Consider the following 3392-nt stretch of genomic DNA (forward strand, 5'->3'; position numbering starts at 1 on the left):
ACTGTTTTCAGCGTTTTAAAAACGCATAAGCTGTCAAAACGCAATTTACCCAAACAGGTTAGGTGTGTTTTCAAAACGCTACCGCACCAACTAAGCGGCCCCAAACGGACTCTTAAGCTTTCTCAAAACGCTGAAAACATCGTTTTCACACATCACCTATTTACTTGTATGCTCTAATACTCCGCTATTAAAAGGACTTAGGGTTCGTGAGATGTGGAGAGAAGTTCAAAAGTAACCCCAAGCCATTTTTTTCCTTCTCCCCATCCGCTGCTAGTGGAATCTCTCTCCCCGTGGACATAGGCGAATCAACTTAACGCTGAACCACACAAATCTTTTGTGTTTGATTATTGTTGTGTGAATTTCTTCATTTTCGCATTGTTCTCGCACAAAAATTGGGTGGTATGCATGTAAATGTCCCCATTTTGTTATTCAATTTTTTTAATGAATGATTATAGATATGTATGTCTGCTTATTCCAGTATTTATGGTCTTAGCTCTTCTTCGATCAACCATACATTTGTAACTTCTCGTTCTTATTTCAAATAAAATAATTAAATAAATAATTATGAGGATAAATGTCTCCATCCTTTTAGCTAAATATTAGTCTTATGCACGCATGTGTGTGTGCTGATACACACACACACACACACACACACACACACACACACACATATGTTTTCTCTAACAATTTAAAAATTATTTAAATGTATAATTAAAAAAAATTAAGATTATTTGATCATCAACTTATTACATTATAGATGTCTCCATTTGTGTGAGGATATAATTGCAATTCCAAAATGCATAAGTATGCAAATCACTTAAAATTAAATACATAAGTACTTGATGATAATTGCATGCAACTAGATAAATTTGACATGTGATATAGGATAGTAAAATGAGAATTTTAATGTTTTTATGCCATTCAATCTACTTTTTATTTTTAATATGCTCTTGCAAAATTAATATAAAAATAGATGAAACCCAATTTACTTGTAATTTTGACGTGAGTTTGAGCTTGACAATTACATAAATTTTTATATGCAAGGAAATGTCATTCTCATAAAAAGCGAAAAGTTATGGGTGCTATGTGTGTAAAAGTAGAGTTGTCGCTCGTTGTTTCCAAATAGTTCGTATTCGGTTTGTCAATGAGTTCGTGTTTGATTCGTTCGATAAGTAAACGAGACGAACGTGATTAAATTTTTTTACGTTTTGTTGTTAAACGAACCAAACATGAACAGTGATGCATTTGTTCGTGTTTGAATCGTTATTGTTCGAAATATAAAATAATTATTATCTTTATATATATATATATATATATATTTTATAATTTATAAAATTTAATTTTTTAAAATATCATAAATTAATATATATATCAGAAACGAACTTGAACAGTGACTTCACAAACAATTTCGAACACGGTCTTATTTCAAATAAACTAAATTTCAAACGAACCGAACACAAACACAAGCCCTACTTGTTCGTGTTCGGTTCGTTTACACCCCTATGTAAAAGTCCATAAAAAAATGTTGAAATTCAAAATAATGCAGAATAAAGTGGAATATTTCTTATTTCATTGATATGAACGAGGTTATAAATAATTCTTACAAGAATCTTGTAATAAAAAAAATAATAAAAAGAAATGATATGAAAGGAAGAGTATAACACTTGATATCTCCAATAATTAATTCATATTAATTATATTAGGAGATATAAGAAATAACGTAAAATAGGAAAACAAATATTTCATTAATTCTAAGAAAAATAATTTATTTACAGGAATAAATTATTTTCTATCATAACTCTAATTCTAAGGAAATAATTTATTTATAATAATAAATTATTTTCTATCATAACTCCTAACACTCCCCCTCAAGTTTGGAATGTATATTAATAATTCCTAACTTGTTGAGTAGTATCGAGAACTGAGAAGAGTTTAGTGGTTTTGTGAAAACGTCTGCTAGTTATTTTAAATTAGACACATAAGTAAACTTTATTATTCCTTTTTGAATTTTCTCCCATATGAGATGACAATCAATCTCGATGTGCTTTGTTCGCTCATGGTATGCTGGGTTCGAGGCGATGTGAAGTGCTGCTTGGTTATCACAAAATAAATTGGCAGGATGTGAATGCATGATCCCCAAATCTTGCAGAATTGTTCTTAGCCAAATAATCTCGCAGCATGTAATGGTCATGGACCGATATTCAGCTTCTGCACTAGAGCGTGATACTGTGGTATGTTTCTTGGTTTTCCAAGAAATTAATGAACTCCCAAAGAAGATACAATACCTAGTAACTGATCTTTGAGTGTCACGACACCTATCTCAATCTACATCAAAAAAGACATTTAGTTGGGTTGAGCTTTCTGCTAAGAGGAAAATTCCTTGTCATGTTGTTTGTTTTATGTAACGTAGAATGTGATGGGCTGCTTCTAAGTGTGGCACTCGTGGTTTGTCCATAAATTTACTTAAGACATGAACTGCATATGTCAACTCAGGACGCGTGATAGTCAAGTAGATTAATCTCCCAACTAGTCTTCGGTATGATGATGGATCACTGGAATATTCTCCCTCTGATTTGCTAAGAGATAAGTTTTATTCCATAGAGAAAGTGGTTGGTTTGCAGTGAGGTACCCAACATCCTCGAGTATGTCAAGAGCATACTTTTGTTGTGAAAGCACAATACCCTTCTGGGATCGTGCAACTTCAATACCAAAAAAATATTTCAATTATCTAAGGTCCTTTAATTTGAATTGGTTCTTCAAGAATATTTTGACATGTTCGATTTCTTGTAAGTTGTTCCCTGCAATGATGACATCATCTACATATATAAGAAGGGCAATGAATTTATTATTTTGGGATCGAACGAATAAAGAATAGTCTGCCTTTGATTGCATAAAATTGGTTTGTTTTAGAGTGGTGGAAAGCTTGATGAACCATTTTCGTGAAGCTTGTTTTAGACCATATAATGATTTGTGGAGTTTACAAACTCGAGTCTCCCCCTTTCGTCCGAGGCTAGGAGGTAGTGACATATATACGTTTTCGTCGAGGTCCCCATGCAAGAAAGCATTGTTGACATCTAGTTGGTGAAGATGTCATTGCTTGGTTGAAGCTAATGCAAGAAGTAGGCGAACAGTTACAAGCTTTGTTACAGGGGCAAAGGTTTCTTGGTAATCTAGCCGTTCAATTTGATTATACCCTTTTGCTACTAATCTGGCCTTGTAGCGTTCAACTGTCTCATCTGCACGAAGTTTGATTTTGTATACCCATTTGCATCCAATTGGCCTCTTTCCAGGCGGTAATGGTACAAGGGACCATGTGTCATTGACGTTGAGTGCATCAAGTTCTTCTCACATAGCAACCTACCACTTTGGATTACGAGCAGCTTCTACGAAGG

The sequence above is a fragment of the Phalaenopsis equestris genome, unplaced genomic scaffold (genome assembly GCF_001263595.1).
Source record: "Phalaenopsis equestris unplaced genomic scaffold, ASM126359v1 Scaffold000378, whole genome shotgun sequence".
NCBI lineage: Eukaryota > Viridiplantae > Streptophyta > Magnoliopsida > Asparagales > Orchidaceae > Phalaenopsis > Phalaenopsis equestris.